Genomic DNA, 12,657 nt, shown 5'->3' with positions numbered 1-12,657 from the left:
TCAACTTGGGAAAGCAGTTTCAGCAAACGCTTGGGGAACCCTTGGCAACATGGCTTTCGTGACTGGGACACAGGTGTGAATGGTATCACTTGTTTGGGGATGAGATAGAATTGTTGGCATCTGTAACCACTTGCCCCTCATTTAGGCAAATGTTGCAAAATGCTAGGCAAGTCATGCAAGGGTTGCCTAACCAAACGCACCCCTGATAGAATGGATAGACGCTGCCATCCACATCATGTGGGCACATGCGGCAGAGCTCCCAGATACTGTGAATAAATGGCATACCTATTCTGAGTTGACACAACTGGTGAGACAACTGGGCAAAAGCAGTCGATATTTAGCACAATGCTAAGTATCCAGAGGCGCAGAACGAGCGTTTTACTGGTGGTGTCCGAGATGCCATTTTGAACAATGCCCCATCCACCACTTTTGGATCCCTGACTGCTATTCTTGCACCCTATGTGGGGTGCCTCCTCTGTAAGGTGACCTGGGTGGTGACTAGCTTGGGAGAAACAGAGGGATGGCAGCAGGCAAAGGGGCTTAGAAGTGTGAAGAATCCAAATGAGGCCAGAGCTGGTAAAGGCCCCATTGGGTGATAAGAATGCAAATGAAGTCTGATTTCCTGGCAGCTGGCAGAACGCTCTTCTCCTAGAGCTTCGGAGGCAACTGACACCAGAATATCAGTTTACCAAGTTTGTGAGGCACCCACAGCCAGATATATTGGCAATTCAGTTAGAAGATTACATGGTGCCCAAGGATGTTCCTTTAGACGATGCTCTTTTCTGCTGTGAATAGGGCTCAGACCAAGGTACCCACCTGAAGAGCCCAATCAGGGATCAGAGGCCCCATGTAGAATGTGCAATTCACTGATCATCAGCTAATGCACAGAGTAACGGTCTTGGTTTAAATTGGTGCTGAATGCAGACTTGTTTATTGCAAGTCAGAGTTGTTTCCCAATCCTAGTGCATACATTGTTGGTTATGGTTTCCAACTGGTTACAAACTAGGCTGTGCTCTATGACGTAGATTCAGACTGTGTCCGATGATGCAGATTTAAAGCTGGGTGCTATAAAGGCTGTGTCCTACAGTGTAGATTTAGTAGAACACTGTAATCTAAGGGCTGCATTCTATGATGCACTACTAGCCTCTGATTCTTTTGCAGATTTAGAACAATATGAAAGAATGTGGAATCTTGCAGGTAGGCTGTCAATGCTAAGAAATCCCCTCCTTGAAGGGATAGGCCTGGTACCTGTAGGGTGTTTTTGTGTCCTTAATAAAAATCCTGCAGGGGTGGAGTTAGCTCAGTGGAGGCTTTTTTGCAATTTCAAAAGGACACATGGTGGCTTGGTCTTACCCATGGAAAATAAAGACACTCCATATGTGATGAGTGTGTTTTCTAGCCCCATGAGGGTAAGGGCTGCAACTTGAGTTTCAGGTGATACCTGGTGTTGTGTTTTACTATGTATTGGAGATGTAGATGTTTGTTGTTTTAGCTACTGCTGTTGGAAGGTGTAAATTCAAAGGCCAGTTTTACTTGTCAAGGGAATACCTTGGAACATAGATTGCACATAGATTGTGAGGCAAGAGATGCTGAAGGGGTGGATTGTGGGAAAATTAAGACAATGGTGCCAGTCAGGCCCTCTTGCCCCACACTCTCATGCTCTCTCATCCATTGTTCTGTAATTAATGACTTTGCATTGTTATGTAATTGCTGAGATCATTTATAGCACTGTGCATGAGTGTCATGAGGCAATCACCTGGTCACAGGCTGTCACCGTGAAATCCCCGGCTGCTGCTGCTTCATGACTACACAGGAGTGACTCACGGTTAAGTCATATGCTGTGATGTCACGGCTTTACTACGGCTCTGTTACGGCTACATTATGGCTGTGGCTATGGCTGCTGCATCAGCCAGGACAGATATCGTGTTACGGCTGGCATGCCAGCCAGGAGAGAATACACATGTCTGCAGTTCCTATGGCTCCTTACATCATCTTCCAGGCTCTTAGCTCTAGCTTTGCCTGTCTTGGGTTCAGCAAACAGTGCAAACAATGTGAAAAGGATCAGCAATACACATTGTAGACTTTTTGAAAATTGAAGTATTGGTAATTTACAATATTATATTAGTTTCAGGTACACATCATAGTGATTCAGTATTCATTAGCTATAATGGCTACAGTTTCCTAAGATATAAAGTATATCCCTTTTTCTGATCTTTTTATATATAGTAGTTTGTATCACTTACTCTCATATCACTATTTGTTCATTTCCTTTCCCCCTTTCATTTTGGCAACCATCAGTCTGTTTTATATATCTGGGAGTCAGTTTCTGTTTTGCTTCATTCACTCATGTCTTTTTTTCTACACATACAAGTGTTATCATATAGTATTTGCCTTGTATTTATTTGACTAAGCATAATATTCTCTAAGTTCATCTACATTGCTCTACAGGTAACTTCTATTTCTTTTTATGATTCCATAATATTCCATATATGTATAATATATTGAGATATATGTATTATATTTTCTTTATCCATTCATCTATTAATGTGCATTTGGATTGATTCCATATTTTGGCTATTGTAAATCACATTGCTATGAATATTTGGGTATAAGTATTTTTCTCAAATTAGTAGTTTGAGATTTTACAGAGGTATACACAGGTATGGAACTGTTAATTCATATGAAAATTCTATTTTAAATCTTGAGGAATCTCTATGATCTTTCCATAGTGATTGTACCAGTTTTTATATCCATCAAGAGTGCAAAAGGGACTTCCATTCTCAATTTTCTCTTCAACATTGTTTATCACTAGACTTTCTGACAGATGTAAGATAATATCTCATTTTGATTTGCATTTCTCTAATACTTAGCAATGTTAAAACTAAGCTTTTAAAAATATGCCCACAGGCACTAAAACCGTTGGTATATCTTCTTTGAATAAATGTCTTTTCAGATCTTTCCCCATTTTTGATTTAGTAGTCTTTATTAACTTATTGAATTTTTTGTATTAATATGGTTGAGCTATTTATTTAGAATATTAACTTCTTGTTAGGCATACGTGTGTGTTCAGTCACTCAGTTGTGTCTGACATTTTGCGACCACCTAGACTGTGGTCTGCCAGGCTTTTCTGTCTGTGGGATTTTTCTAGGGAAGAATACTAGAGTGGATTATTATTTCCTCCTCCAGGGGATTTTCCAAGACCAAGGATCAAACATGCATCTCCTGCACTGAAAGATAGATTCTTTACCAATCGTATCATTTGTAAATATTCTTTCTTATTCTATAGGATGTCTTTTTGTTTTATCTGTGGTTTCCTGCGTTACAAAAAGGTTTTAAATTTGTCTCATTTGTTTGCTCTTGGGTTTTTTTTTTTTGCCTTAGTAAATAGATTTTTAAACTAATACCATAACTGATGATAAAGATTGTTCTGCTTACTTTTTTGCCAGGGTCTAGCCCCGGTGGATCCAGGGTGATTCGAAGGGGAGATGGATAGGCGAGGAAAACTTATTTATTTAGAGATAAAGATTAGATTAGGAAGAAATAGTCTAGTAGGAAATTTAGTGTGGCGAAAAAGAGGCTGAATAACTTGGCTTATGGGGAAAACCAATAAAATTCCAGACAAGGAATCTGCACCATCTACGTTAGGCCACTGGCATCCATTTGAATATCGGAGAGTGCCCCGCCTTGGGCTGTCTCTCTTACGGATCTTAGAAGCTGGGACAAGTAAGTATACATGGTAAGCCTACCCGCTCCAGATGGGAATTCAGCCGGAAAAAGAAAAGAATGACATGGGGAAGCCCAGCATCGGTGCAAGACTCCAAAAACTATTTTTCAAAATCAGCTTATATACCCCAAGTTGTACATAAAGAAATAATGGAATATGCAGAGTTATGCAGGGGCAGCAGTCCTGACCCTCACTGAGACAAACAAGGCTTTCTTTTTGCATACCCTCCCATATATAAAAGGTCTCAGGTGGTTTACACTATCTTCTGACCAATAGGCCTGTTAACATTCTTATGGCTCTCTTCCTGGATAATTGTCTATCAACCAGAAAATTCCTTCTCCCTAGAAGTGTTTTTTCTTTACTCTGCATCACCCTCAAAGTACTAAATAAAGTTACATTCCTGTAGAACAAAGGTGCAGTGGGTTATAACAAAGAAAATACTTAACTCAAAAATCTAATGTTACTAATACCAGGTCTACTACCTGTTTTTCTATATACCAACTATATCTAAAAATAAAAGATATGAAAATTTGGCAGCAAATATTGGCTCAACAAATGAAACCTTTAATCAGTCCTATTCTAATGATTTTGACTCCTCGGAAGCCCCTACATTCCTAGGATGTTTTAAGCTTCCTGTGTCTCCTGCAGTCAGGAGGCCTCAAACAATCACATGCGCAGCTGTACGAGTCCTGCAGGCAGGCTAGAAAGCCATCAGAGTGGTTTACTAGTATTATGCCCAGGAGATTTATTATCTAAAAGCTCTAATTGTTTCCAGAAAGAGGTGGGGGGGGGGGACAGCCCCCTGTTAATGACAGAAGAGTAGGTGGAAAGCATAACACAGTAAAGCAGGCAGACTTTGGTCTTGGGGGTGGATGCTCAGGAAATTCCAGGGGGAACCCCTGAAGCCTGATCACGTCCTTGCATTTTGTCAGGCTTCCTTCCGCATGACCTTGTCACAGGTGGGATCCCTCACGCTGGCCCCCGGCACTTTTTCTTCTAGGAGTCTTATAATTTCATATTTTACAGTAAGGATTTTACTAGTTAGAGTTTGTTTTGTGTGTAGCATAAGACAATGTTCTAATCTCACTGTTTTACAAGGGGCTGTCCAGTTTTCCTAGAACCATCACTGAACAGACTGCCTTTTTACCTTTTCTGTTACTCTTAACTTTTTTATAATAGATTAATTCAGTGTCAAGTCAGGTGAAGTTCTGTCACTCAGTCGTATCTGATTATTTTCGACCGCATGGACTGTTGCACGCTGGGCCTGCCTATCCATCACCAGCTCCCAGAGTTTACTCAAACTCATGTCCATTGAGTCAGTGATGTCATCCAACCATCTCATCTTCTGTCTTGCCCTTCTCCTTCCTCCTTCAATCTTCCCCACCATCAGGGTCTTTTCATATGTGTCAGTTATTCACATCAGGTGGCCAAAGTATTAGAGTTTCAGCATTAGTCCTTCCAGTGAATATTCAGGACTGATTTTTTTAGGGTTGACTGAACTGAACAGAAACATTTATCAATTATTTTATCTTTAAAAAATTTCTTGGTGTTATGGATCTCTTCTATTTTATTTTTCTCAACTTTATTTATTCCCTTGCAGATTTATTATTTTCTTCCTTCTAGATTCCCCCCACCATAGAGTTGTTTTTCTAAATATTTTAGGTAACAGCATATGTTGCTTTTGAGAGGTTTTTGGCTTCTTCAGATATCTTTTTTCTTTAAATTTCTTTTGCTCCAGTCATTACAAAGATTATGGAATGATGTGCTTTCATTCTCATCTGCTTTAATATATATGTATTTTAATTTCTTCTTTAATTTCTTCATTGACACATTTCTTTTTTAGTAACATCTTCATTATCCAGGTATTTATTTTTTCCCTACTTTTGTTTCTGTATTTGATGTCTGGTTTCATACCACTGCAGTTGCAAAACAATCCTTGATATAATTTTTATCTTATTAAGTTTGTTGAGGCTTGTTTTGTGAACTAGAATAACATCTTGGAGAATATTTCATGTGCAATTGAAACGAAAGTGCATTCTACCATTTTGGAGGTAATGTCCTGTAGTTACTGATTAAGATTAAATGATCTAATATATCAGTTAAGATCACCATTGCCTTATTGATTTTCTGCCTGGAGGATCCGTCCATTAATTTTAGATGGGTATTAAAATTCATCTTTCAGTTCAGTTCAGTCACTCAGTCGTGTCCGACTCCTTGCGACCCCATGAATTGCAGCACGCCAGGCCTCCCTGTCCATCACCATCTCCCAGAGTTCACTCAGACTCACGTCCATCGAGTCAGTGATGCCATCCAGCCATCTCATCCTCAGTCTGCCGGGGTCCAGGCCCCAGTGGATCCAGGGAATTCGAAGGTGGGGACAACGTTGGTGCTCTTGGAAAAATACATATTTAATTACAGAGATATAGGAGATTAGAAACAGATACTGTAGTAGGGAAATTAGTGGAGAAAAAGAGGCTGAATAACTTGGTTTATGTGGAATAGCATCCATGCTTCCAGATGGGAATTCAGCCAGAAAAACGGGGAGGAAGAAAGAAACGACATGGGGGAATCAGTCTTTCTGGAAACTGATCCGATTTCTTTATTTTGGGGTTTGCTTATATACATTTTGTTACATATAGGGATGAATATAGAGTCACGAGGGGGTCAGCAGTCCTGACCTTTATCAAAATCAGGTGCTTCACATAAAAAGGTCTTAGGGATTTTACATCATCTTCTGGCCATGAGTGAGACCTGCTGACATTTTATGATCCTTTCTTTCTGATAACCAAAAAACTTATTTCTTCCAAGGGTGTTTTTTCTTAAACAAGGCACCACCCTCCAAATAAAGTCACATTCCTATAGGGTGAGGGTGTAATGAGTTACAATCAAGAAAGGAATTAATCTTAAAAGTTAATGCTTATTTCTCCTATATGCTTAAAGGTTAACACTTATTTCTCCTAATTGCTAGTTATATTCATTTTAAGGGCCGGGAACATGGAGATTTAGCAGCAAACATCAACCCAACAGATGAAAATCCTTTCACCAATGTTCCCCTTAAGATCTATTTAGTCTTAAGATAGCGATAAAGTTACATTTTTACATAGCAAGGACACAGCGATTTATAACAAAGTACAGTGATCTATTACAAAAGAGAACATTCATTCACTCAAAAAGCCTAGTATTGCTCACCTTAAAAACCACTATATTTCCTTTTCTATATTCCAAATACATTGATTAATATATTCCCAGGTGCCTAAGGATATGGAGGCCTGGCGGCAATCATTGACTCAACAATGAGAAAAGCGCTATGCTAATTAAGACTTTCAAAATACTCCAAAACTCTCTGTGCTGTTTATGGTTGAGAGGTAGTGGCAGGAGTATGGATACTCCTGTCACACAAGCGAGTCTGTCAGCAGAGAGGTTTGACCTAAGACACCCTTGTCCCACCCAGGGCAGGGAATTAGCAGCAATTATTGGCACAACAAATGAAAAACCCTTCACCAATATAATTCCTAACCAACCCACTATACTAATAATTTCCAACTCCCCAAAATAATTTGCCTTTAGTAAGTCTAAAACATCTCGTGCCTCTCAGGTTGGGAGGCTGTAAACAATCACATGTGGCCAGATGAACCTATACAGGCGGGCTAGATAACCTTCAGAGGAGTCCGTAAGCTGAAACACTCTTGTCATGCCCAGGAATTTTTATTGACTTGGAGCTGCAAGTTAACTCCTTCTCCGAGAGAAATGGTTATGGCGGAGAGCCCCCCGTAAAGTCAGAGGTGTAAGTGAGAGCATAAAACAGACTCTGGTTTTGGGGTAGATGCTCGGGAACAGGGGGTTTCCTGAGGCTTGATCATGCCTTTGTGTATGCCAAGCCTCCTTCCTCATGGCCTTTGCCATGGACGGAGTTCCTCACGCTGGCCCCCGGCATCAGTCGTCCCCTTCTCTTCCTGCCCCCAATCCCTCCCAGCATCAGAGTCTTTTCCAATGAGTCAACTCTTCTCATGAGGTGGCCAAAGTACTGGAGCTTCAGCTTTAGCATCATTCCTTCCAAAGAAATCCCAGGGTTGATCTCCTTCAGAATGGGCTGGTTGGATCTCCTTGCAGTCCAAGGGACTCTCAAGAGTCTTCTCCAACACCACAGTTCAAAAGCATCAATTCTTTGGCGTTCAGCCTTCTTCACAGTCCAACTCTCACATCCATACATGACCACAGGAAAAACCATAGCCTTGACTAGAGAGACCTTAGTCGGCAAAGTCACGTCACTGCTTTTGAAAGTACTATCTAGGTTGGTCATAACTTTTCTTCCAAGGAGTGTCTTTTAATTTCATGGCTACAGTCACCATCTGCAGTAATTTTGGAGCCCAAAAAAAATAAAGTCTAACACTTTCTACTGTTTCCCTATCTATTTCGCATGGAGTGATGGGACCAGATGCCATGATCTTCGTTTTCTGAATGTTGAGCTTTAAGCCAACGTTTCCACTCTCCTCTTTCACTTTCATCAAGAGGCTTTTTAGCTCCTCTTCACTTTCTTCAGCAGTGGCCAAAGGACTGGAAAAGGTCAGTTTCCATTCCAATCCCAAAGAAAGGCAATGCCAAAGAATGTTCAAACTACCGCACAATTGCACTCATCTCATATGCTAGCAAAGTAATACTCAAAATTCTCCAAGCCAGACTTCAGCAATACGTGAACTGTGAACTCCCTGATGTTCAAGCTGGTTTTAGAAAAGGCAGAGGAACCAGAGATCAAACTACCAACATCCACTGGATCATGGAAAAAGCAAGAGAGTTCCACTAAAACATCTATTTCTGCTTTATTGACTATGCCAAAGCCTTTGACTGCGTGGATCACAATAAACTGTGGAAAATTCTGAAAGAGATGGGAATACCAGACCAGCTAACCTGTCTCTTGAGAAATCTGTATGCAGGTCAGGAAGCAACAGTTAGAACTGGACATGGAACAACAGACTGGTTCCAAATAGGAAAAGGAGTACGTCAAGGCTGTATATTGTCGCCCTGCTTATTTAACTTCTATGCAGAGTACATCATGAGAAACGGTGGGCTGGAAGAAACACAAGCTGGAATCAAGATTGCCGGGAGAAATATCAATCACCTCAGATATGCAGATGACACCACCCTTATGGCAGAAAGTGAAGAGGAGCTAAAAAGCCTCTTGAGAAAAGTGAAAGAGGAGAGTGAAAAAAAGTTGGCTTAAATTCATCTTCATTATTGTATTATTATTAAATTTTTCCCTCATGATCACTAGTATTTGCTTTATATATTTCAATGCTTTTTATTGGATGCATATATATTAATAAAGGCTATATCCTTTTTATTTATCTTTTTATCATTATATAATGGTTATTTTTGTCTTTTGAGGTAGACATTTTTTAACGTCTACTTTTTTTCTATCCCTGTTTTTGCAGTTTTCCTTTGCATTTGCTTTTAGGCAGGTGGTAGAGGGAAGGACACAGAGTCTATGTGTCTCCAAAACAGTGACATTTACCAGATGCTGGTGGAGTACCAAAACACTCGAGCAGATGGAGGTAACCCTGAGAAATTACATAGGATGAAGAGGGGAGCAAGGGAGAAGTTGACTTGTGACAGGTCAGCAGCCCTGAGGGGTGGTTAAGGGGGGTTCCTGGTGGCTCAGAGGTTAAAGTGTCTGCCTGGAATGCGGGAGAACCAGGTTCGATCCCTGGGTTGGGAAGATCCCCTGGGGAAGGAACTGGCAGCCCACTCCAGTACTCTTGCCTGGAGAATCCCATGGATGGAGGAGCCTGGTAGGCTACAGTCCATGGAGTCACAAAGAGTCGGACATGACTGAGCGACTTCACTTTCACTTTACCTCGAAAGGTTCACTGGTGACAGGAGGAACCTTTGAGGCTTTGGAGGGAAAGAGGAATGTGGCTAGCATTTCCCCTGCCCACTCAGCCCCAGGGAGCTTATTGGTGTTCCAGGTCTGACTCTCTGCCCTCCAAGGGCCCCTTCACCAATGTGTCTTGGGAGAATGAGGTGGATGAAGGGAGGAAGAGGGGAGTTGATCAAGGTGTCAGACAACTCAACACTACAAGTGTTAAGCCCACACTCAGCAGGCACTGAAGCCCACATGCCCCAGAGCCCATGCTCCCGAAGAGGAACCACAGCCATGAGAAGCCCAGACACACAACCATAGAGAGGCCCCCTCTCTCCACAGAGAGAGAACAGGTTACACAGCAATGATGACACAGCACGCCTCAACATAAATAAAATAAATAAAATTATTTTAAAGCAATACTATCTAAGATTGGATTCAATTGGCCAATACCTAGTACTATCACTCGGGAAGCTTACTGAATCTTCTGTACATAAAGAAATCACAGCTCACTGTGCCATCGGAAGTGTGGGAAGCTCTCCATACAGTGCTGAGAGCACAGGTGAGAAGTAACCAGTGGGGACCAAAGGAGGCCGTGTCAGCACTTATCTTGCGGCAGAAAAAAGGCCCATTAAGGGCAACAAAATGACAGCAGCTGACAGCAGGGCCCATCTGCGACTTGCAAAGAGGGACCCGGGAAACTTGGCCCGGCCACCTGTCCCCAGTGCTACCCCATAAACACGAGGCCCAGAGCTCTCATCCAGGGGGATCATCTGGTCGGATGGGGGGCAGAGGAGCAGTGGAGGGGGGCGCGTGCTGGCAAAAGTGGGGGCAGGGACACCAAGGGAGAGGGAGCTGGATGGGGATGCCTTCCACGTTTCTCCCACACGGGTAGGGGTACCGGTCCGTCCGAGTCTCCGAACGGGGATTTGGCTTAGATGTGCCAAAAGGAAAAAGAACCGTCAGCGAGGCGCTTCCCAGGAGACTAGCGGGCCCCGACCAGAGACCGTGCCCGGGGCCCACACCATCCTAGACGGGGCACACAGGACGGCCCGAGCCGGTCCCCACCTCCTGACTGGGATTCAGGGAATTGGAGAGGGGTGAGCAAAAATCACGTCTGACGACCGAGATCCAGGAGGACATGCTGAAGGATCAAGTGCGCCCTTACTGGCCACCCACAGAAGCAGGGTCCAGTCCATCCACGTCTCTGGACCCATCAGGACTTTGACAAAGAAAAAGCATGTGTGCCAGGAGACACCTCGGGTGACCAGACCCCACGGGGGACTGCACACGCGCCTCCCCCAGCCAACCCTCACGACTCTGGCGGGCGGGTCCCCACCTCCAGAGTGCGACGCGGAAAACACCTCGGGCAGAAAGAACCCGAGGGCCTGGACACATGCGGGCCCTCCAGCGACCTCCAAGCCACATTCCGGGCCGGTCTCCACTTCCGGATCAGGGCCGACGGTGAAGCAAACGCTCCTGAGGGAGGCTCAGGAGGAGTCCAGACTGCCCAGCCTGAGTCCAGGCGCTCCGGACAGGGAAGACCCTTTCCCTGCCCACCATCTGTCTCTGCGGCCACAGGGGCATGTGGAGATGCTGGTCGACACTGTCAGGCTGCCCCAGAATCCGGATCTGGAGGGCCACGACTGTCACCCTCCTCAGAAACCTAGAAAATCAATCTCCGGTGACAGCAGGACGTCCCTAGGCCTCGGAGCCACCGCGACTGTCACCACCAGTGTAGCCGGTGTCAGAGAGCTCTGCCTTGGGCCCAGAGGTTGAGTCACAATCCTCCTGAAGGCCTCGCCGAAGCTCCAGAGGGGAGGGACAATATAAAAGCGGATGCCAGGTGGCTCCTGACAACCGGCTCGAATGTCCCAAGGAAGGGTCGCTGTCGCCGGCCGGCCACAGAGGAAGGGAGAGGAGCTGGGAAGGATCTCCTCAGGAGGCTGCCACGAAGGAGATGTACTCCCCCAAGCGATTCCAGGGTGGTGGGGGGGATACATTTCATGGAGACGCAGGCAGGGGCTCGAGGCGGGGTTGGCAGAGAGAGGGGCAGCAGTGGCATCCTAGACTCCCTGGCTTCCCTCCCCCGAAAAAGAGAGGGAGGGAGGGAGGGAGGGACCGGCAAAGTGAAACCAGGCAAATGTTGCTGCAAGACCGGTAAAGTGAAACCAGGCAAATGCTGCTGCAAGAACAAAGCAGGACTTTGGAAAGCAGACCCAGACACGCAAGCCCAGGAGCAAGAAAGGAAAAGGAGACACTCAGGCCCCCAACAAGAGAAAACATAACTCAACCTGGGTAGAGACCGTGACAAAGCCCAAAGACAACAAACCCATGTATGCGGGGGTGGGTGGGGAAAGTGCACTTGAGGTCAGGAGAACATGGATTTCAAAATAACTGGCCACAAACACCAGAAAGGCAGGTGGGCGGGCGAGAGGTCTGGGGTGGCGGGGCTGTGGGGGTGGAGGACGGGGAGTGGGCGGGGGGGGGGGGGCAGATAGGGCGAGGGGGGTTGAGGGACGTGGTGGTGAGGAGGACCGGGCCGAGTAAATAGGGATCCACTAAATAAACCCCGAGTTCCATGACAACAGCCAGTTAAATGAATAAATAACTTCTTGAAGATCAGGAAGGAAATGAAACAAACACCAGGCAAGAAAGTAAGTCGTAGAACTGCTCTGGCAGCTTAAAAGTCAGAGAGAGGGAGAGGGAGAAGGGGGAGAGAGACAGAGACAGAGAATGCATACACATGTGCATATGTGTGTACATATGTAGACGCACGCATATTCGAGTCTGTATATACTCGCACACATGGGTATAAACACATTCAAAGGGCAAGCTCACAAACACGCATGTGTCTGTGCGCAAGGGTATGCCTAGGCGTTTCTACTGTGCGTGTATGTTTGCGTGTATATACGTAGACAAAAGTAGGACGGGCGACCCCCCCCCAGGGGTCTTTAAACCTCCCCGCCGGGACGCGCTAGGTACCTGGAAAGGGGGAGGTGGGCGAGGGGCACGGCGCGCCCCCACGGGCCACCGCCCCGACGCTGACCACCGACCACCAACCGCCAACAACCGC

The sequence above is a fragment of the Capra hircus genome, unplaced genomic scaffold (assembly GCF_001704415.2).
Source record: "Capra hircus breed San Clemente unplaced genomic scaffold, ASM170441v1, whole genome shotgun sequence".
NCBI classification, from domain to species: Eukaryota; Metazoa; Chordata; class Mammalia; order Artiodactyla; family Bovidae; genus Capra; species Capra hircus.
This window is presented reverse-complemented; position numbering follows the sequence as displayed.